We start from the raw sequence: 23,062 nt of genomic DNA on the forward strand, positions 1-23,062 counted from the left end.
TTGTGGTGTCCAGCGTTCGCCGATGGGACCGCGGGGACGCTTCTCCCAAGTGGCGGCTTGGTGCAGAGCACCGCAAGGGGGCGCTGGCGGACCCAGTCCTCGCGCTGTTGGGGTTCCGTTCACCATTCGTTTGGCCCTTGATTAGGTTTAATGTTTAGTGAGGGCCTACTCTATGCTGCTTTGGGGAACAGTTCGGTGGAGGGAGCCCTAAGATGGACTTCAAGAGCGAGCCTCCAGTAGGAGGCCGCTCGGCCTCCCTATACTACCACCGGTCCTTGACAAACGGGCCCTCCCCCCCTTCCTCCTGGGGTCTCCACCCCTAGGTGCCAGGGCAGACACCCTTTCCTTAGCCGGAGGCTGAGGCCACCGTGAAATAGCAGCCCTCAAGCACGGAGCAGCATCTGGAGAAGAATCACCTAGTAAATTTGGACTGCTTGGGAGGAGGACCTATTCCTCACGCCCACCGACTTTTTTCAAAAGTCCAAATGAGGAAGGAAATCGGCGTATTTTGAGCACATATTTCGAGTTCTGAGGTCTGTATCCCACATGGTTTTTATCCAAATCTGTTAGCACCAAGTAACTTCTCCGCTCAGACGCGGGATGTATTTGCAGAATGATTAATTCTGTTTAATTCAATTCAAGAAACTAACCGGGCATCTTCTATGTGCCAGAAATGAATAGGAAACTGGAAGATGTTTCAGTTTCCTCCAAATACAAAAGTATTTGAACCCACCCCTGGTCATTCATCTTTGTTAATAAGCATTTACTACTGAGTGCCAGGCACAGCCTTCAGGGGATACCCTGATGAGAAAGTGAGGTCCTTGGGCCGCCTGGCTGGCTCTGCCCATGAAGCATGTGACTCTTGATCCTGGAGTTGTGAGTTCAAGCCCCATGTTGGGTATAGAGATTACTTAGAAACAAAATCTTAAGGGGCGCCTGGGTGGCTCAGTCAGTTGAGCTCCCACTCTTGATTTCAGCTCAAGTGAGGATCCCAGGGTCATGGGATCCTGCCCCGTATTGTTCTCCATGTTGAGCGTGGAGCATGCTTAAGATTCTCTCCCTCTGCCCCTCTCCCCTGCTCTCTCTCTAAAATAAAATAAATACAAATAAAATCTTCAAAGAGTGGGGTTCCTGCCCTTGAGGAGCTCTCAGGCTATTTAGAGAGAAAGAATGCAGCCCCTTTTATTTATTTATTTTAATTTATTCTAATTTTGTTTTTTATTTTTTAAAATTTACATCCAAATTAGTATATAGTGCAACAATGATTTCAGGAGTAGATTCCTTAGTGCCCCTTACCCATTTAGCCCATCCCCCCTCCCAAAACCCCTCTAGTAACCTTCTGTTTGTTCTTCATATTTAAGAGTCTCTTCTGTTTTGTCCCCCTCCCTGTTTTTATATTATTTTTTTAATTAAATTTTTTTAACATTTATTTTTGAGACAGAGAGAGAGATAGAGCATAAATGGGGGAGGGGCAGAGAGAGAGGGAGACACAGAATCGGAAACAGGCTCCAGGCTCTGAGCCATCAGCCCAGAGCCTGACACGGGGCTTGAACTCACGGACTGCGAGATCGTGACCTGAGCTGAAGTCGGACGCTCAAACGACTGAGCCACCCAGGCGCCCCTGTTTTTATATTATTTTTGTTTCCCTTCCCTTCTGTTCATCTGTTTTGTCTCTTAAAGTCCTCATATGGGTGAAGTCATATGATTTTTGTCTTTCTCTGACTAATTTCACTTAGCATAATACCCTCCAGTTCCATCCATGTAGTTGCAAATGGCAAGATTTCATTCTTTTTGATTGCCGAGGAATACTCCAGTGTGTGTGTGTGTGTGTGTGTGTGTGTGTGTGTGTGTGTGTACCACATCTTCTTTATCCATTCATCCATTGATGGACACTTGGGCTCTTTCCATACTTTGGCTGTTGTTGATAGTGCTGCTAAAAACATGGGGGTGCATGTGTCCCTTCGAAACAGCACCCTTGTATCCCTTGGATAAATACCTAGTAGTGCAATTGCTGGCTCATAGGGTAGTTCTACTTTTAGTTTTTTGAGGAACCTCCATCCTGTTTTCCAGAGTGGCTGCACCAGCTTGCATTCCCGCCAACAATGCAAAAGAGATCCTCTTTCTCCACATCCTCACCAACATCTATTGTTGCCTGTTCATGTTAGCCATTCTGAAAGGTGTGAGGTGGTATCTCATGGTGGTTTTGACTTGTCTTTCCCTGATGATGAGTGAAGTTGAGCATTTTTTCATGTGTCAGTTGGCCACCTGGATGTCTTCTTTGGAGAAGTGTCTATTCATGTCTTTTGGCCATTTCTTCACTGGATTCTTTGTTTTTTGGGTGTTGAGTTTGATACGTTCTTTATAGATTTTGGATACTAACCCTTTATCTGATATGTCATTTGCAAATATCTTCTCCCATTCTGTCGGTTGCCTTTTAGTTTTGCTGATTGTTTCCTTAGCTGTGCAGAAGGTTTTTGTTTTGATAAGGTCCCAGTAGTTCATTTTTGCTTTTGTTTCCCTTGCCTCCAGAGATGTGTTTAGTAAGAAGTTGCTGCAGCCAAAATCAAAGAGGTTTTTGCCTGCTTTCTCCTCGAGGATTTTGATAGCTTCCCGCCTTACATTTAGGTCTTTTATCCATTTTGAATTTATTTTTGTATATGGTGTAAGAAACTGGTCCAGGTTCATTCTTCTGCATGTCGCTGTCCAGTTTTCCCAGCACCCCTTGCTGAAGAGACTGACTTTATTCCATTGGATATTCTTTTCTGCTTTGTCAAAGATTATTAGTTGGCCATACATTTGTGGATCCATTTCTGGGTTCTCTATTCTGTTCCATTGATCTGAGTGTCTGTTCTTGTGCCAGTACCATACTGTCTTGATGATTACAGCTTTGTAGTATAGCTTGAAGTCTGGGATTGTGAGGCCTCCTGCTTTGGTTTCCTTTTTCAAGCTTGCTTTGGCTATTTGGGGTCTTTTCTGGTTCCATACAAATTTTAGGATTATTTGTTCTAGCTCTGTGAAGAATGCTGGTGTTATTTTGATAGGGATTGCATTGAATATGTAGATTGCTTTGGGTAGTATCAACATTTTAACAATATTTGTTCTTCCTCTCCAGGAACATGGAAGAATGCAGCCCCTTTTAATACACAGTGGAAAGCATAAAGATGTAAGGAATCATCAGGTGCTGTGGGAGCCTGGAGGACTGTCCTTTGATCCAGCTTCAGAGAGGGGCAGGGGTTTCCTGGAAGATATAAATATCCAGGTAAATTGCAAAGTATGAGGCATTAGCTAGAGCGAGAACGTGGGATGAGGGTGTACCAAGGAGAGGGACCAGCATGAGCAAAGGGGCAGAGGCAGTGCATTGGGCAATAGGAAACAGTCCCGTATTCTGGAATGAAAGTTTCTGTCCACTGGTTCTTCCTCTCTGTTACAGAATTTCTGCACCCCCCAGGTGAATTCAGTCATGAATTAGCCCAGGCTCCCTGTTCAGGAATGGATCCTAATCCCCCAACAGCAGAAAGACCCACATGGTGCATGGGCTTCACATCCTCACACAGTGCAAGCCTTTGTGTGTCAGAGCCAGTCCCAAGGAGACCTGGGTTCTAGTTCCACATCTTGATCCTGGGGTTGTGCCCTATGGCTTTGGATGAGCCATAGAAACCCACACCTGCTTCCCAGGATCACTGTGAGGCTGAGTTCACAGAAGTGAAGAACTTTGACAATTACAATCTGATATAAACAATCAGGTTTGAATCCCCGCTTCAGCTAACTACTGACCCTGTTTCTGCCTCCATTTCCTCATCTATAAAATAGGGCTAATAAGAGTGGATGTGAAGAGAAATGAGCTTAAAAAGAGAGTAATGAGGGGCACCTGGGTGTCTTAGTCAGTTAAGCAACCACCTTCGGCTCAGGTCATGATCTCACGGTTCATGAGTTCGAGCCCCACGTCGGGCTCTGTGCTGACAACTCAGAGCCTGGAGCCTGTTTCGGATTCTATGTCTCCCTGTCTCTCTGCCCTTCCCCCACTCGCACTTTGTCTCTCTCTCTCTCTCTCTCTCTCTCTCTCTCTCTCTCAAAAGTAAACATTAAAAAATGTTTTTAAAAAGTAATGAGTTGATATTTGGACAATAAGTAATATTTAAATAACAATGCTGATAGTATGGGGTGCCTGGCGGGCTCAGCTAGAAGAGCATGCAACTCTTGATCTCGGGTCATGAGTTTGAGCCCCACGTGGGGTGTAGAGATTACTTAAACTAAATTAAATAAATAAATAAATAAATAAATAAACCAATGTTAATAGTAGTAAAAATAATGTTAATAAATATTAAAACGATGCCGGGTGCCTTCCCAGGAGCAAATGTGCTGGGTTGGAAGAACAGAGATGTTTGCGTTTGTTAGAGCAATGGTCACACTATCTTCCCAAATAGGAGAACCCTTTTTACTTTTCTTTGATCTAATCATTGGCATTTATTCCTCCATTCTACAAAATGTATTGAGCATGTACCATGCAAGGCCCTGGGTTGGGCACTATGAGATGGGGGCAGGGTGAGGCCGACTCTGTCCTTACCATCAGTAGAAGAGACACACGTCTGTGTGGATGGCAAAAGATTGCAGGAGAAGGGCCTCTAGGCCTGACTTTTCAAGACTCAACTCTGCCAACTGTAAGACTTGCCTGTGTGTTGAGAAACAAAGTGAGACTGTTAGGTGACGGGTACCTTGTAGGTACTAACACACTTTATCTGTTCCTATTGCAAAGTTCAGGTTGTTCAGAAGCCTCTTTGAGCCTTCAGGGCATCTATGAGGGGAGGGGTGGGTTAGGAAGGAGCAGATGTTTTCCTCTAGGCCCCCTGCCTGGGCTGGTTCTGGTCTGGGGCAGGGAGGGTTAATCTGAAACTCCCCTAGCCTTCCCTCCAGCCCAGAGGAGTTCTCAGGGGACCAAGGGCAGAAGAGAATTTCCTGCTTTTTTTTTTTTTTTTTTGAGAGAGAGTGAGAGGGAGAGAGTGCATGCATGTGCAAATGCTATAACACATAAGCTGGGGGAGAGGGACAGAGGAAGTGGGGGGGAGGGAGGGAGGGAGGGAGGGAGAGAGAGAGAGAGAGAGAGAGAGAGAGAGAGAGAGAGAGAGAGAGTGAGTCATAAGCAGGCTCCATGCTGTCAGCACAGAGCCCAACTCGGGGGACTCGATCCCACAACCCTGGAAGCATGTGAGCTGAAATCCAGAGTCGGACACTCAATCAAATGAGCCACCCAGGTGCCCCGGTTTTGATGGAGGAGGAGATTCCCACTTCCCGTCACCTCACACACCTCCTTCTCCTGGGTGAATCATGCACACGTGCACACACACACACACACACACACACACACACACACCCCTCTCTCCCAGGCTGCACCCCAGGGAGTCCTGCCTTTGTGGGTGAGGTGGAGGGCATGGGGTAGAGGCAGCCATGAAGGCAAGAGCCCCAGGAGAGGAGCTGGACGGGTGCTGCCCAAGAGCAAGGAGACAGTCTGCAAGCCAAGGAACCTGCTTCCTCAGCCTGGCTCAGCCACCCACTCACTCACTGGTAGGGGGACTCTGAGCAAGAGAGGTACTGGTGATGACAATGACAACGATAATAACTGAAGTATATTGAATGTACCAGGTTGTCTTGGCCAGCTCGGGCTGCCACAACAAATACCACAGGCTGGGTGGTTTAAACAACAGAAACTTATTTTCTGGGGTGCCTGGGTGACTCAGTCGGTTAAGCGTCTGACTTCAGCTCAGGTCATGGTCTCACAGTTAATGGGTTCAAGCCCCGCATCAGGCTCTGTGCTGACAGCTTGGAGCCTGGAGCCTGCTTCAGATTCCGTGTCTCCCTCTCTCTCTGCCCCTCCCTCCCTCTCTCTCTCTCTCTCTCTCTCTCTCTCAAAAATAAATAAACATTTAAAAAAAAAGAAAAGAAATCTATTTTCTCACACTGGAGACTAGAAGGCCAAGGTCAAGGTTCCAGTGGATTTGATTTCTGGTGAGAGCTCTCTTCCTGGCTTGCAAGACGACTGCCTTCTCAGTCCTCATATGGCCTTTTCTTGGTGTGTGTGCTCAGGGAGAGCAGAGGGCGCTAGGTCTCTGGTGTCTCTTTTTATAAGGACACTAATCCATCCAGGGCCCCACATTTATGATCTCATTAAATCTTAATACTTCCTTGAAGGCCCCATTCCAAATACAGCCACGTAGAAGGGTTAAGGCTTCAACATAGGAATTCAAAGGAGACATAATCATTCATTTTATAACACGGCCATTGTGCTAAGTGCTTGACATGCACTATCATAATTGATCTGTTCCCTTTATTTATTTATTTTTAAATGTTTATTTATTTGAGGGTGGGGGGCAGGGGGGAGACAGAGAATCTGTGCTGTCAGCACAGTGCGCCCAACCTGGGCCTCAAACTCAAGAACCATGAGACCATGACCTGAACCAAAATCAAGAATCTGATGCTTAACCAACTGAGCCACCCAGGCTCCCCTATTTATTTTTAAGTAGACTCTATGCCCAGTGTGGGACTTGAACACATGACCTTAAGATCAAGAGTTGATACTCTACACACTGAGCCAGCCAGGTGCCCCTGATCTGTTCCATTTTATAGGTAAGGAAACTGAAGCTAGGTCACTGTCCAAAGGCCATACATCTATTCAGTCTCTATGTTGCAACTTTTCTTTCTTTTTTTTTTTTAAGTAATCTCTACACCCAACATGGGGCTCGAACTCATGACCCTGAGACTAAGAGTCACCTGCTCCACCAGTTGAGCTAGCCAGGTGGTCCCCAAGCTGGAACTTAACCCCAGACTGCTGATTTCCTGCTTCTTATCTGCATATCTACTTAGGCCCCATTTTCTCCTGTTAAAGATGATGAAGAGAAATTTTGCCTTGTCTGCTTCATGTGGTTTAACTTAAAGGGCCTTGATTCTTACAAAGTGATGTGCATGTATAAGTTCTTATTCTTAACAAGGAACAGCCCCCAGAATTAAGCTGTCCCAGGGTATTCAAATTAGCCCCAGGTCCCCCAGATACCAGAGCTGGAAGGGAGCCTTGCGGTCATCTAGGGTTGTCTAACCACCTCACTCTGCGTCACATCTCGCCGTATGGGTAAGAAAACAGGCCCAGACAAGGGAAATGGCTTGTTCAGGTCATGGATTAGAACCTAGATATTCCTATGCCTGGTCTAGGCTTTCAGGCTTCCTCCGATTGCCTCACCTCATGCATGATTTTTTCTGAATTGGGCCATTTGATAGCAACAAATGGATCACCCTTCACTGATGTTTTGCCATCAGGGGTAACTGGTATTCAGGAATCATCCCCTGGTCCGGAACTGGGGCATGGCGGCGGGTTCCATGCTCATCGCTGCTGGACTGTGGTCAGTGCCATTTACAGCCTCCCTCCCTTTGTTTGCTCATCTATTTTCTTATGACTAAAAATAGAAGTGGCAGACTGGTGGCTCAGAAACAATCAATTTGGCAGATGTGTTCTGTGTGGCTTGTACCTGTTTTTTCAATATGATACGACATTTTAATTTTTTTTATTTTATTATTTAAGAAATCTTTTTAGTTTATTTTTGAGAGAGAGAGATGGGGGGGGGCGGTGTGGGGCAGGGGCAGAGACAGAGGGAGGCACAGAATCTGAAGCAGGCTCCAGGGTCTGAGCTGTCAGCACAGAGCCTGATGCGGGGCTCAAACTCACCGAGCGTCAGATCGTGACCTGAGCCAAAGTCGGACGTTTAACCGACTGAGCCATCCAGGCGCCTCTAATGAGGCAACATTTTTGAAATGAAAGATCTAAGTGCCACACTAGGAAACTCATTTGCAATTTATTCCAGACAAACAGTTAGTTCCCCTCCTGTATAAAGAGTACCTATGAATAAATAAAAATTCAACGATTCTAGTAGAAAATGGAAAGAGATGGGAAAAGATAATTCAATGAAAAGGATGTAGAAATTGTTCTGAAACATGTGAGGGGCACTGGCTGGCTGAATCAGTGAGCATGCAACTCTGGGTCTCAGGGATGTGGGTTTGAGCCCCACATTGGATGTGGAGATCACTTTAAAAAATAAAATCGCAGGGCGCCTGGGTGGCTCAGTCTGTTGACTCTTGATTTCTACTCTCTCCCTCCTTCTGCCCCTCTCCCCCACTTGCACCCCCCCCCCAAAGAAAAGAAAAATAATTCAAAGAAAAAGAATGAGGCAGTTGTTTGTGTATTGATAGAGAAGGCTCTTAAAGATAAATTTTAAGGGAAGAAAGTGGAATATGGTACAACGTGAAAAGTATGTTATAATCTGTGTAGGTAAAGGAAAAGTAATATTTGCCTCCATACGTGCACAACGTCTCCGGAAGGATGCAAAATACTGTGCTTATCTCCAGCGAAGGTCACTAAGTAACTGGGTGTGGAGAAGGCGGAAACCTTTTCGCCATAAACTCATTTCCTTTAAAATGTTTGAACAACACGAATGAACTACTTGTCGATGCAAATGAACCAACCTTTTAGAATCTCTAAAAGCAGAAAATAAAGTTTTAGTGGAGCCAAAGTTAGGACAGCTGCCTGGGGAAACACGCTCTTCACAGGGAAGAAAGCGTTCTGGAGAACGAATAGCTTTTACAGGGTTACAAACGTTTTACATCTTGTAAAGGCTCAAAAGATGATAGAATTAGCGTAGAGGCAGGAATCGCGAGTTTTGTCCTAAAGGAAGACAGGAGACAGGAGCACTGAGCGATATCTCAAGGACAAGGTGGTTTTCCTTTAGGGTGCTTATTCACAAAGCAGATGTACAATGCATGTGTGACGGGCCATAAGTCTTTTGGCTTGAGCAAAGTTTAAATACAGTCACGTGGACTTAGAAAGAAATCTAAAATGGTTTCCCTTGTATATCAGGCCTTTAGAGAGTTTTTCTCCAACCAACCTCTTCAAAAATGAATAACATTTAGATTTTAAAATACTCTGTCCTTAGGGGCACCTGGCTGGCTCAGTCAGTGGAGCATGTGACTCTCGATCTCAGGGGTTGTGAGTTTGAGCCTCTCGTTGGGTGTAGAGATTAGTTAAAAATAAAATCTTTAAAATATTCTTTCTTGGAACCCCTACTGTGGAGTCCCTTTGTACTTATTACTGCAGGGAGCACATTTGCTACCCAAGGTATGTTCTTTGGCATATTGATTTTTTTTTTAATATATTTATTTGTTTTGAGAGAGAAAGAGAGTGAGCAGGGGAGGGGCAGAGACAGAGAATCCCAAGCAGGCTCCATGCTATCAGTGCATTGCCTGACACGAGACTCGATCCCACACACTGAGAGATCATGACCTGAGCCGAAATCAAGAGTCAGATGCTTAGCAGACTAAGCCACCCGGGCGCCCCTGTCTCATGACCAACTAGAAGAATCCTGAAAGGTGAAATAAAATTTTCTCCTCCCCAGTACTATATTCCTATCTGCAAACTCTTCTTTCTCCCCCAGCATCAGGGTTTTTCTTGCTTCCTGATAGCTGTGGTCTTTGCAAAGCCAGATGTGTACATAGATGGCATGGTGCCCAGCCCGGCTCAGGATGCTTCCAGGGGCTTCAGGGTGGAGAACTGTCGCCTTCCACCCTTCGATAAGGCAGAATCTTCCTTTGTGACAGCTCCGTCATTGACGGGGGTGTAGGAGATCGCCTGAAAAGGAGTTGGGAAAAAATACTTTTCAGACACCGTGGGCAGTGTGGGGTCAAACCTGTGTTTAAAGACTACGGAGTATACATTTATGGTTGCTTGTTAGAGAGTAACCAGAAAGGATACTTAAGAACCTAACAGAGTAGTTACCAGTTTGGGAGGGGAAAAAAATGTGTCTACAGTCAGCAAACCCTTTCCAAGCTATCCGCCTTTCATAGTCTTTGAGTAATTATACAACTCTATAAGTTGTAGTAGCTGATAGCATGCAAAATATTTTTAGAGACCTGCAAATTCTTTCTGTCCAATAGAGGTTTAATTGACTTCCTTTCCCCCACCCCATGGAAAAACCAGTTTTGTCTTTATTTACATATTCATTTTAATACTCTTGATCTATAAACATGTCTGTTTTCAGATTCTGTGATTCTAATATCTGCCTGGTTCCCTCGTTGATTAATGAGAAGAATGAAATCTTTAACATGTGTCCATTTTATATCTCTATGAGTCATGATTTTGCCTTTTTCTAGAAACTACCTTTAAACAGTTATAGATAGGGGCGCCTGGGTGGCTCAGTTGGTTAAGCATCCAACTTCAGCTCAGGTCATGATCTCACAGTTCCTGAGTTCGAGCCCGACGTTGGGCTCTGTGCTGACAGCTCAGAGCCTGGAGTCTGCTTTGGATTCAGTGTCTCCCTCTCTCTCTGCCCCTCCCCTGCTCTCTCTCGCTCTCTCTCAAAAATAAATAAACATTAAAAAAAATGTAAACAGGGGCACCTAGGTGGCTCAGTCGGTTAAACATCTGACTTCGGCTCAGGTCATGATCTCACAGCTCATGAGTTCAAACCCCGTGTTGAGTTCTGTGCTGACAGCTCAGGGCCTGGAGCCTGCTTTGGATTCTGTGTCTCCCTCTCGCTCCCTGCCCCTCCCCCACTCATGCTCTGTCTCTCTTTCTCTCTCTCAAAAATAAATAAAAACATTTAAAAAATTAAAAAATATATAAATAGTTATAGATTAAGCTGGAAGGATGCTTAAGAAACTGATGATGGGAGCATGGGTGGCTTAATGGGTTGAGCATCAACTCTTGATTTTGCTCAGGTCACGATTCCAGGGTCATGGGATTGAGCCCCATGTTGGGCTCCACACTGACAGCACAGAACCTACTTGGGATTCTCTCTCTCCCTCTGCCCCTCCCCTGCTCATGCTTTCTCTCAAATAAAAAAAAAAATAGAAAAGAAAGAAACTGATGAGTGGGTTATCAGTTTCATGAGGGAAATTGGGTATCTTGGAGTGGGAAGGAGACTTATTTTTCACTGTTGGGTATTTAAAATTTTTCATATGTGAATAACTATCCATTCAAAACAATAAATAAATATAATATGGTTTTTTTATTTTTAATTAATTTATTATTTTTATTTATGTATTTTGGGGAGAGCACAAGTGGGGAAGAAGCAGAGAGGAGAGAGACTCTCAAGCAGGCATTGACAGATGGAGACAGACTCGGGGCTCGAACTCAAACCGTGAGATCACGACCTGAGCTGAAATCAAGAGTCAAAGGCTTAACCTACTGAGCCACCCAGGTACCCCATACAATGTGGTTTGTAAAGAAAATCAATGGAAAAGGGGGAGACAAAAATAGGAAGTATAACCTGGGGATTAAGAGCATGGAATTCAGAGCCAATCAGATCTGGATTTAAAGCTCTGATATTTCCTAAGTGATTCTGGGCAAGTCACTCACCCTCCCTAAGCCTTAGTTATCTATAAGATGGAAATATTAATACCGTGTTCCCAATGTCCTGGTGAGGATTATGTGAGATTTGAATATGAAAATTTCTAGCCCAGGGCCAGAAATGCAGTAAGCACTCAAACCAAACCTGGACCACAGGAATCTAACAACCAATATCAACATCTTCATCATTGTCATCATCAAATCCAGTGTCTCCCCAGTACGGGATGAACCCACAGGAGGGGTGTCAAGCAATTTTAGGCGTACAAGCTAACAAAAAATCACAGACCGAGGAAGCTTTTCCTTTTCAATTTCTTCTGATCCTTCCTGATTTCTCCAGGACAAAGTATCAATTTGGTGCCAGTAGGTCTTTAAAGACCTAACACATGTTAATCTCCTTTTTAAAGAAGGACTTGGGTGGGGGGCACTTGGGTGGCTGAGTCAGTCAAGGGTCTGATTCTTGGTTTGGGCTCAGGTCATGATCTCGCGGGTCCTGAGTTCGAGCCCCACTTCAGGCTCTGTGCCAGCAGCACAGAGCCTGCTTGGGATTTTCTGTCTTTCCCTCTCTTTCTGCCCCTCCACCACTCGTTCTCTCTCTCTCTCTCTCTCTCTCTCTCTCTCTCTCTCTCTCTCACACACACACACACACACACACACACACACAAAATAAATAAAGAATCTTTTTTTTTAAAGTGGAAAAGCAGGGCACCTAAGTGGCTCAGTTGGCTAAGCATCCAATTTCAGCTCAGGTCATCATCTCACGGTTCATGGATTCAAGCCCTGTGTCAGTCTCTGTGCTGACAGCTCAGAGCCTGGAGCCTGCTTCAGATTCTGTGTCTCCCTCTCTTTCTCTCTGCCCCTCCCCTGCTTATGCACTCTCTCTCTCTGAAAAATAAATAAACTTAAAAACAAAACAAAACAAGGTCTAAGGAAGCACATAAAGGAGGTATAGAAAATTTCAGCAGGCAGAATCAGCTAGAAGTTAGTAACTTGATTCTGTTTTCATTGTGTTTCTTTTATAGGTACATTCATTCCAGGGTTGTACTCTGACTTTCATGGACCCTAGGCTCTTTTGCCCTGGTGGGACCTTCTAACGTTAAATGGAAAAGAGAGAGAGAGAGAGAGAGAGAGAGAGAGAGAGAGAGAGAGAGAGAGAGAAAGGAAGGAAGGAAGGAAGGAAGGAAGGAAGGAAGGAAGGAAGGAAGGAAGGAAGGAAGGAAGAAAGAAAGAAAGAAAGAAAGAAAGAAAGAAAGAAAGAAAGAAAGAAAGAAAGAAAGGAAAGAAAGAAAGAAGGGAAAGAAAGAAAGAAGAAAAGAAGGGGGAGGGAGGGAGGAAGGAAGGAAGAGAAAAGAAAGGAGGGAGTGAGGGAAGGTCGAGTTTAAAAATTATATTTTATGACTGCATTGGTATAAACAAGAATATAATCCAGGCTGGATTCATTATTGTCTTTTCTGTTCTCATTTTAAAGTTTGTTTGTTTGTTTGTTTGTTTGTTTGTTTGTTTGTTTGGAGAGAGTGGGGAGAGGGTCAGAGAGAGAGGGAGAGAGAGAATCCCAAGCAGGCTCAGTGCCATCTGCCTGGAGAATGAATGACTCAGGGTTCAATCCCACCAACTGTGAGATCATGACCTGACCTCAACTGACTGAGCCACCCAGGAGCCCCTTTTCCTTCTGATGTTAAAAGAAATTTACATTAAAGCATTTTCTAGACCCCTAAAAGTATCCTGGGCTCAAGGCTCTGTGCCTGGTTGGCCCTGATTGATTTTATTTATGGTGAGTGCTACCAATTTTCTAATTACAAAGGAGATGTCAAGTTTCCTTTTTATTTAAGTGTATTCAAGTAAACAAATGAGTCTTAAACAATATCATGTTAGTCGGTTCTGGCGGCTGTAACAAAATACCGCAGACCGGGTGGCTTAAACAATTGGGATGTATTTTCTGTCAGTTCTAGAGGCTGCAGGTCTGAGTTCACGCTGGCAGAGTAGACCTCTGGAGAGAGCCCTCTCCCTGGCCTGCGGACAGACTTCTTGTCCTCACGACGAGGGGGTGCACATGTGTCTTTCTTCCCCTTCTTAGAAGGCTCCCGTCATGTTAGATTCACGTCCCACCCTTGTGACCTCGTTAACTTTACCAGTCTAAAGACTCCATCTATGGATACAGTCACATTAGAGGTAAGGGCTTCGACACAGGAACCTTGTGAGGGGCAGGGGGACACAGTTCAGTTCAGAGCTGATGTGAAAGTACACAGATGTGTAAGAATGTGGCAAAAATAAAAGCTCTTCATTTTTAATGTTTATTTTTTGAGGGAGAGAGAGAGAAAGAGAGACAGCACAAGCAGGTGAGGGGCAGAGAGAGAGGGAGACACAGAATCTGGAAGCAGGCTCCAGGCTCTGAGCTGTCAGCACAGAGCCCGACGCGGGGCTCGAACTCACAAACCGTGAGATAATGATCTGAGCCGAAGTCTGATGCTTAAGTGACTGAGCCACCAAGGCACCCCGAAAGGTCTTCATTTTAGAGATAAGAAGACGGGGGTCTAGAAAAACAAAGCCTCACAGAGCCAGGACTGGAATTCCTAAGCCTTCTGGATCCTTCAGGACACTTCATGATGAGGCAGCTGGGCTCCTCCAGATCACTCCTGAGATTGGGACGACCCTTCGGGCCTCAGGCCTTCTCCAGCAGGACTAACCCCACAGCCTGCTCTGGCCAAGCCCACGGCCTGGGGAGTCGGCTTCCCAGAGGACTCTGTGAGGAAACTACTCCGGATCTTCAGATCAGGGTTCCATCTCCATCAGAACACTGTTTAAAAACCATTCAGAAAGGCCAACAAAGGACAGAGTCCCTTGAAATCCAGGCAGCAGCGCCTTGTTAAAAATAATAATAATAAAGAATTGCAGGAGCTTTGAAGAAGAGTAAATTAGCATTCTGACTAGGAGGCTCCTGCCAAGGCCTGAGGACCGGACTCCTGTCACCCAGGTAACCACATCCCCATCAGAGGACGCCTCGGAGACACAGAGGAGGGACCCTGGCCGCCCCTCCCCCAGGGTCTTGTCCTCTTACGTCCATTTTAGCCTCCTGGACTAGAGGCTGAGGGGAAAGGCCGGAGGCCTAGCAGGAGAGCCGACTCTACCAATGGGTCTGCTCTCTGGGTCAGCTCTCTGGACGGCCGTGGGAGATGAAAGTGTAGTTTTTGAAAATGCGGATAGGGATAGAATCTGGGAGCTGGGAGCTTTTGCTACTTGTGTGAGCGGGAAGCTCGGCCCGGAAAGGCCCCTAGGGAGCTTCCGAGTAAATGAAAAGCCTGGGCTGGGTTTGAATACCAAACGAATCCTAAATCGAGCAGGTAGACCCAGGGATGAAATTAAGCAATGGTAGAATATGGTTGGTTTGGATAGAAAGCGACCATACGGCCCTATTAGTAACATTTTATATTTTTAAAGAAATTTTCTTTTTTAAGATTTTATTTTATTTTTATTTTTAAGTTATTTATTTATTTTGAGAGAGAAAGAGAGAAGGGGAGGGGCAGAGAGAGAGAGAGAGAGAGAGAGAGAGAGAGAGAGAGAATCCCAAGCAGACTCTGCACTGTCAGCACAGAGCCTGACGGGGGCTTGAACCCATGAACCGTGAGATCATGACCCGAACTGAAGTTGGATGCCCAACTGACTGAGCCACCCAGGCGCCCTTTAAGATTTTATTTTTATTTTTATTTAAAAAATTTGTTTTACATTTTTAGTTATTTTTGAAAGAGAGAGAGAGAGAGAGAGAGAGAGAGAGAGAGCGTGAGTCGGGGAGGGGGAGAGAGAGAGGGAGACTCAGAATCAGAAGGGCTCTGACCTGTCAGCACACAGCCCAATGCGGGGCTCTAACTCTTAAACCTTGAGATCATGACCCGAGCCAAAGTCAGACGTTCAACCGACTGAGCCACCCAGGCGCCCCAAGATTTTTTTTTTTTTTTAATTTTTTTTTTTTTTTCAACGTTTATTTATTTTTGGGACAGAGAGAGACAGAGCATGAACGGGGGAGGGGCAGAGAGAGAGGGAGACACAGAATCAGAAACAGGCTCCAGGCTCTGAGCCATCAGCCCAGAGCCCGACGCGGGGCTCGAACTCACGGACCGCGAGATCGTGACCTGGCTGAAGTCGGACGCTTAACCGACTGCGCCACCCAGGCGCCCCAAGATTTTATTTTTTAAGTAATCTCTACACCTAACATAGGGCTCGAACTTTTAACCCCGAGACCAAGAGTCACATGTGCTATTGACTGAGCCAGCCAGGTGCCCCCTCTATTTGTGATATTTTGCAATTTTAACCAAAAGACCATTTTTGTGTATCCCACAGGTAAATGTTGGCAACTAAGTTTAATGTTTAAATGCCCATCTATTTAATCAAGTGGTGTTTTTAGTACGGAAATGAGAGTAACCCAGGGCTAGCATTCATAAGGAAAACAGGACTGGAATATATTGGGGTGGGGGGGAGATGAAGAAAATGCCTTGACCTTGAATTGTTAATGGACTCCTGGCTGCAGCTGTTTCTCTAGAATTTGGGGGAGGGTTTGCTCTCCCCTCCTCCCCATCCCCATGTGCTATCTCTGTGTCTCTCCTCTCTTAGTCTTATCAGTTCTTTAGAGGAGGTAACAGGCACCACCAGTCTCCTGGTTGCAGCTGCCAGAAGTGACGGTTGGGATGGGTGTGCAGGAGAAAATAGCTGCTAGAAGGGATGGGGAACAATTTAATCTGTGTCCTTGATGGCCAATATCAAAGGACCTTGGTCATTCAATCATTCCACGGTTATCTATCGAGTGTCTGCTGTGTGGCAACTGGTGGGCTGAGAGGAAGCTGCGTGGGCCAGAAATGGAATCTGAGCCTTTCACAAGGCAGGCGAGGATTTCAAACCACAAGGACACCTCCATGAGCGCCCCGCATGAGCCCCCGGCCTCCGCAGGAGACACTGGTGTGTAATTGGTATGCTTCTCTCCACACCCACTCTTCCTGTCTGTGGGTCGTCTTTTCTTTTCACTTACCCAGACGAAGGATGGAGAGGGGTCAGAAAGAAGCAATTGTTAGGGACCCACAGATGGGAATCCCATACTACCTCTGACTGGGTGAAGAGCTTGCGTTGAGTTCATTTCCACGTAATTCACCCATCTTCTCTCCCAGGCACACACAATTTTGTCACTAGATGTCACACGCAATCACTTGAGACTCTCAGTGGTTCATCCAGCCCCTGTGGGGAGTCTCTGCCTTCGGAACTACTGACCTTTAGCTTAGGCAAGATGGATCCATTTATTCAACAACCATTTATTACGTGTCTCCCCATGGTGAGCGCAGAATGATGGGCTGGGAACACATGATGAACAAGATGTGCAGGGTTCCTGCCCTCATGTGGTTCACAATCTGGTGGGAAAGACCAATCATCAAGTGAGCAATGAGCAAACAGAATGATTGTCCCTGTTGTGGTAAATGTGACGACGAAAACCAGAGAGAGGGGCACGGCGGTAGAGATAGAAACCAGAGGGACCATAGTGTGGTCAGAAAGGCCTCTCTCGGGGCGCCTGGGTGGCTCAGTCGGTTGAGCGTCCGACTTGGGCTCAGGTCACGAACTCGCAGCCTGTGGGTTCGAGCCCCGCATCGGGCTCTGTGCTGACAGCTCAGAGCCTGGGGCCTGCTTATGATTCTGTGTCTCCCTCTCTCTCTGCCTCTCTCTCTCTCTCTCTCTCTCTCTCTCTCTCTCTCTCTCTCTCTCAAAAATAAATAAACATTAAAAAAATGTTAAAGAAGGCAGGGTCTGCTTGGACCAGTCCCATAAGTCAGGCAGACTAAAGAGTTTAGATTTTATTGAAAGTGTGGAAAGAAAGCCTTTTTTTTTTTAATTTTATTTTTAATTAAACTCTACGCCTCACGTGGGGCTCAAACTCAACTCGTGAGATAATGACCCGAGCCAAAGTCAGGTGCTTAACCAACGGAGCTACCAGGCACCCTGGCACAAAAATTATTTTTAATGGAACAGATTGAACTAAAATATAAACTGTGTTTTAACGGCATAAAATGTATCCAGTAGTTGGGGCGCCTGGGTGGCTCAGTCGGTTAAGCTCAGGTCATGATCTCGCGTCCGTGAGTTCGAGCCCTGCGGCGGGCTCTGTGCCGACAGCTCAGAGCCTGGAGCCCGCTTCGGATTCTGTGTCTCCCCCCTCTCGGCCCCTCCCCTGCTCATGCTCTGTCTCTCTCTGTCTCAGAAATAAATAAAAACATTAAAAAAAATTTATCCTGTAGTTAGGAAGAAAACGAGCAAAGACAGGTGGGATACATCTACAGAGAAAACTATAAACTGTACTGAGAGATGTAAACAAAGACACAAATGACTGGAAATATATTGAGTAATTGAAAAAGTTGTCAATTCTGCCCCACAAATAATCTACAGAAGTAATGACTGGTCAAAATCCCTACAGGTTTTTTTGTTTGTTTTATTTTGTGGAAATGGACAAGTTGATTCCAAAATATATATTGAAATGCAGGAATCAGGGACACCTGGGCGGCTCAGTCAGTTGACTGTCCGACTTTTTTTTTTTTAACTTTATTTTTTTACTTTACATCCAAGTTAGCATATAGTGCAACAGTGATTTCAGGAGTAGATTCCTTAATGCCTCTTTACCCATTTAGCCCATCCCCCCTCCCACAACCCCTCCAGTAATCCTCTGTTTGTTCTCCATATTTAGGAGTCTCTTATGTTTTGTCCCCCTCCCTGTTTTTATATTATTTTTGCTTCCCCTCCCTTGTGTTCATCTGTTCTGTGTCTTAAGGTCCTCATATGAGTGAAGTCATATATTTATCTTTCTCTGACTGATTTCGCTTAGCATAACACCCTCTAGTTGCATCCACGTAGTTGCAAATGGCAAGATTTCATTCTTTTTGATTGCCGAGTAATACTCCATTGTGTGTGTGTGTGTGTGTGTGTGTGTGTGTGTGTGTGTGTATACCACATCTTCTTTATCCCTTCATCCATCGATGGACTCTTTCCATCAATTTCTATCTGGGCTCTTTCCATACTTTGGTTATTGTTGATAGTGCTGCTATAAACATGGGGTGCATGTGTCCCTTTGAAACAGCACCCCTGTATCCTGTGAATAAATACCTAGTAGTGCCATTGCTGGGTTGTAGGGCAGTTCTATTTTTAGTTTTTTGAGGAACCTCCATCCTGTTTTCCAGAGTAGCTGCACCAGCTTGCATTCCCTCCAACAATGCAAAAGAGATCCTCTTTCTCTGAATCCTCGCCAACATCTGTCGTTGCCTGAGTTGTTCATGTTAGCCATTCTGACAGCTGTAAGGTGGTATCTCATGGTGGTTTTGATTTGTATTTCCCTGATGATGAGTGATGTGGAGCACTTTTTCATGTGTCAGTTGGCCATCTGGATGTCTTCTTTGGAGAAGTGTTTATTCATGTCTTTTGGCCATTTCTTCACTGGATTCTTTGTTTTTTGGGTGTTGAGTTTGATACGTTCTTTATAGATTTTGGATACTAACCCTTTATCTGATATGTCATTTGCAAATATCTTCTCCCATTCTGTCGGTTGCCTTTTAGTTTTGCTGATTGTTTCCTTAGCTGTGCAGAAAGTTTTTATTTTGATGTCACAGTAGTTCATTTTTGCTTTTGTTTCCCCTGCCTCCAGAGACGTGTTTAGTAAGAAGTTGCTGTGGCCAAGATCAAAGAGGTTTTTGTCTGCTTTCTCCTCAAGGATATACATATATATATATATATATATATATATATATATATATATATATACACACACACATACACACACATTTTATACATATTATATATATATACATATTATATATACATATATATGTATATACAAAACCAGAGGGATAATAATATATGTATTATTTTATGTATTATATCGTATATATCCCACACACATGATGATTACTTCTCCATGATTTCTTACTCAGTTAAGTATCATGGGCTTCCTGCTTTATCAAAGATTAGTTGGCCATATGTTTGTAGGTCCATTTCTGGATTCTCTATTCTGTTCCATTGATCTGAGTGTCTGTTCTTGTGCCAGTACCATACTGTCTTGATGATTACAGCTGTGTAATACAACTTGACGTTTGAGCGTCCAACTCTTGATTTTGGCTCAGGTCATGATCCCAGGGTCATGAGATCAAGCCCTGAGTTGAGCTCCACACTGAGCCTGGAGCCTGCTTGGGACTCTCTCTCTCCCTGCCTCTCTCCTCCACTTACACACTCTTTAAAAAAAGGCATGAATCAAGAACAAAGACATTTTTGAAAAAGAGAAAAGTCGAGGGATGTGGTCTACCAAATAACAAAACTTATAAACTCACAATTTGATATCCACAGGCATCGTCTGTTCAAGAAACAAACCCACCCTTCATGTAAAATTCCATCCATGACCAACCGGTTTATGACCATTCTAATGGGAAAGAAAAACAGTGCTTTTTCTGGAGAATTATGGAAAATCAATCATCCCCACTCAAAAGCTGTTAGTAAGGATCTAATCACAACGGCTATTTCAAACACCTTTGAGATGCTTTTCAAACCTGTCTTACTTCATCCTCAAAATGACCCTCTGGGGGCACCTGGGTGGCTCAGTCAGTTAAGCATCCGACTTCAGCTCAGAAGTTCATGAGTTCAGGCCCGGCATCAGGCTCTCTGCTGTCAGTGAGGAACCTGCCTCAGATCCTCTGTCCCCCTCTCTCTCTGCCTCTCTCCCACGGTCTCTCTCTCAAAAGTGAATAAACATTAAAAAAAAAAAAAAGACCCTGTGGAAGAGATAGTACCACTCCCATGTAAGGCTTGGAACTATTAAGTTCCCTTGGATAGTTAGTGACTAGAGCAGCAGGACTTAAATCCAAGTGTTTGTGACTCAGTAGCACATGGCCCTTCCCCCTCTCTGCACTGCATCTCGTCACACATGACACTCTTCTATCTGAAAAAAGTTACCATTCGTGGCAGATACAAATTTGGACGATGAGATATTTACGTGGCTGGTAGGGCAATGGTAATTGCATTGTAGAGGCTGAAGCAAAGGACAGTTTTTATTTGTTTGTTTCTTTGTATGTTTATTTTTAAGTAAGCTTTACACCCAATGTGGGACTTGCACTCACAACCCTGAGATCAAGATTGGCATGCTCTACTGAGTCAGCCAGACGCCCCAGAACATTTTTTTGTTTATTTTATTTTATTTTATTTTATTTTATTTTATTTTATTTTATTTTATTATTTTAAGAGAGAGAGAGCATAAACAGGGAGGTGCAGAGGGAGGGAGGGAGGGAGGGAGGGAGGGAGAGAGAGAGAGAGAGAGAGAGAGAATCTTAAACAGGATCCATGCTGAGTGTGGAGCCTGATGCAAGGCTCGATCCCACAGCCCTGGGAGCATGACCTGAGTGAAAATCAAGGGTCAGATGCTCAACTGACTGAGCCACCCAGGCACCCCATCCAGAACAGTTTTTTTTTTTTTTTTTTTTTTAAACGTTTATTTATTTTTGGGACAGAGAGAGACAGAGCATGAACGGGCGAGGGGCAGAGAGAGAGGGAGACACAGAATCGGAAACAGGCTCCAGGCTCTGAGCCATCAGCTCAGAGCCCGACGCGGGGCTCGAACTCACGGACCGCGAGATCGTGACCTGGCTGAAGTCGGACGCTTAACCGACTGCGCCACCCAGGCGCCCCGAACAGTTTTTTTTTTTAATGTTTATTTATTTTGAAAAAGAGAAAGAATGTGAGTGGGGCAGAGGCAGAGAGAGAGAGAATCCCAAGCAGGCTCTGCACTCTGTGCTGAGCCCAACACGCTGTGAGATTGAGCGATCATGACCTGAGCCGAAATCAAGAGTCAGATGCTTAACCGACTGGGCCACCCAGGCTCCCCCAGATGGGCTCCATGCTCAACTTAGGCAGGGCTAGAGTGTCGGCTCCTAGCCTCTGCCACACTTAAACACATGAGGGCTGGGTAAGGCTGGTTGGCTTCCCTGGGACTGGGGGCGCACTTGGGAGCAGCGCGTGAAAGTAGAAGCAGCAGGTCAAAACGAGAAATCCCAACTGGAAGGGGACCAGAATCACAGCTGAGCAGATCGTCCAAACCTCGAGCTAGAGTCAAAGGCTAGAGACAGAAATTTGGCAGAGAGACTAGTTAAGCTGCTGAGTAACAAGTGTAAATGTGGGCAGGCAAGAGAGAGCTTTCTGGAACCAACATGGGAATCAACCCATTTGTGTCTCAGTGTGAGATCCAAAAAATAGCGTGTGATACATCCATACAATGAAATACCACGCAGCCGTTAGAGGTGCCTATAAAGTATGGAACAAAGCCCATGACATTTAACTGAGTAAGAAATCATGGAGAAGTAATCATTATGTGCGTCAGATATATACTATATACTATATAAAATAATATATATATATATATATATATATATATATACTAGATATAGTATTTTTTAAAATTTTTTTATGTTTTATTTCTTTTTGAGAGAGAGAGACAGAGACAGAGACAGCACAAGCAGAGGAGGGACAGAGAGAGAGGGAGACACAGAATCCAAAGCAGCCTCCAGGCTCCGAGCGGTCTACACAGAACCTGGTGCAGGGCTCAAACTCGTGAATTGTGAGATTATGACCTGAGGTGAAGTCAGACACTTAACTGACTGAGCCACCCAGGCACCCCAATATATATATATAGTATTTTTTAGAGAGGAGAGTCTGGAATTACACATTTGGAACTATTACCAGCAGTGGTTTCTGGAACAACTTTTCATTTATACATGTCTGGATTGTTTGAAAATTTTTACAAAGCACATATATGACATTCAGTAATAACTGAAAGAATAATATAAAAGGTCCTTAGAAAGAAAGAAATTAGCCCATATAGAACACCCACATGGAGTCCTCAAATGTTTCCGTTCCACCTGGAAAAGGCCTTCCAGGAGCTTCAAATAGGTTGTGGGTCTGGGGTCGGGGGTTGGGGGTATTTGTGTCTGAACAGTTTGGATCTAATTCCTGTCTTTGTTTCTCATTTCCACCTGCCTCCTATAGAAGTCTGAAGGGAAGGTGAAGAAAAGAGGCTCTTTATTTTATTCACTTATTATTATTATTATTATTATTATTATTATTTGTGTGTGGTAAGAACACTTAACATGAGACCTATCCTCTTAATAAATGTTAAGTGCACATTATTTTGGACTATAAGTACAATATTGTACAGTAGGTCTCCAGAGCTAACTTATCTTACTTAACTGAAACTGTATGCCTCCTAACAATTCCCCATCCCCCAAACCCTGGTAACTACCATTTTAAATTCTGATTTTTTGAATTCATCTTTTTTAGATATCTCATGAAGTGGAATCATCCAGGGGAGCCTGGCTCTCTCAGTGGGTAGAGCATGTGACTCTTGATCTCTGGATTGTATGTTCAAGCCCCACACTGGGTGTAGAGATTACTTAAAAATAAAGTCTTTCTTTTTAATTAAAAAAATGTTTGTTTGTTTGTTTATAGCACAAGTAGGGGAGAGGCAGAGACAGAGGGAAAGACAGAATCCCAAGCAGGCTCCGCAGTGTCAGCACAGAGCCTGATGTGGGGCTTGACCCCATGCACTGCAAGATCATGACTGGAGTCTAAATCAAGAGCCAGACTCTCAACCTACTGAGCCACCCAGGCTGACCCGTTCAAAATAAAATCTTAGGG

At 44.7% G+C, this 23,062-nt stretch overlaps 1 long non-coding RNA gene across 1 annotated transcript; it reads left to right on the forward strand.

Moving 5' to 3' along the window:
- The first annotated feature begins 90 nt into the window (after nt 1-90).
- LOC111556684 lies at nt 91-22,844 on the forward strand. The gene is made up of 3 exons (XR_002736369.2): nt 91-533; nt 3,113-3,259; nt 22,706-22,844. It is a non-coding gene; the product is annotated as an uncharacterized LOC111556684 (long non-coding RNA).
- The last annotated feature ends 218 nt before the right edge of the window (nt 22,845-23,062 follow it).

The sequence above is a fragment of the Felis catus genome, chromosome D1, assembly GCF_018350175.1.
Source record: "Felis catus isolate Fca126 chromosome D1, F.catus_Fca126_mat1.0, whole genome shotgun sequence".
In the NCBI taxonomy this organism is placed as follows: domain Eukaryota; kingdom Metazoa; phylum Chordata; class Mammalia; order Carnivora; family Felidae; genus Felis; species Felis catus.